Below are 1065 nucleotides of genomic sequence, written 5' to 3' on the forward strand. Positions count from 1 at the left end.
GTATGTGATCATGTTTCTTTTATTGATGACAATAATATTAATTTGAGAAAGGGTATTAATTTCTACCAAAATCCTCTCAATAGTTAGGGTGAAGGACGATTGGGCCATCGCACTTGGAAGACCTCTGCAAAGACTGGTATATTGATTTTTTAAATTAGTTTATTAACCGTAAACATGCAAGAAAAATGTACTGCACCAACATGATTGTTCTGCCAAATATAACTAGCGGAGACATCTACAACAGACAGCAATTAAAGATTGTGGTAGATGCATCATTTTACACATATAAAATCAGCCCCCAAATCTTCTTCACTAAAACAAACCTAAGTTTTTCTACATAAAGTCCCTAATGTAGGATTTGGGGGTAATGTACACAGTTGGTGCTAACACTATGCACACCTAGGGGTAAATTTACTAAAGTGAGAGTTTTTAGAAGTGAAGATGTTGCCCATAGCAACTAACCAGCTTCTAGCTATTATCTTCCAGAAGGTGCTAATTAAATGTTAAGTAGACTCTGGGCCTGATTCAGAGCCGGACGCTCTGACAAAGCGCTCGCTCTGAATCAGGGCCGTCCTTCTTGTTTTTCAGAGTGGCCTCCTGGCCACTTGCATAGCTGTTGACCACCCACAGCTATAGTGAGCAGCCAGGAAGATACCATCACGACCATCGGTCTTACGACGAGACCCTTGTGGTAGGGTCTTGTTGTCGCAAGCCCTAGAGTGCTTTCGGCTCTACCAGAGCCGAAAGCACTCCCACTGACATCACTTGTGATGCCAGTGGGGCCGGCTCCAGACAGTAGGCATTCCCATGGGAACACCTCCGTCTGGGCAGCCACGCCCTCGGCCCGCCCACCAAAGGGTGCGTGCTGTCACTCAACATCGACAGCACGCCCCCTTTGGTACAAGACCCAGAGTGACGGTTTGCCCATCACCATCCGGGTATTGCGCATGTGCACAACGGAGCCGGCTCCATCGTGCGCATGCGCACTGGGCCACAATCGTCCCATTTGCGAGCGCATGGCGCTCGTGAGCGGGTCTGAATCAGCCCCTCTGTTTGGTTGCTATG

This window comes from Taudactylus pleione, unplaced genomic scaffold (genome assembly GCF_031769625.1).
Source record: "Taudactylus pleione unplaced genomic scaffold, aTauple2 ptg000189l, whole genome shotgun sequence".
NCBI lineage: Eukaryota > Metazoa > Chordata > Amphibia > Anura > Myobatrachidae > Taudactylus > Taudactylus pleione.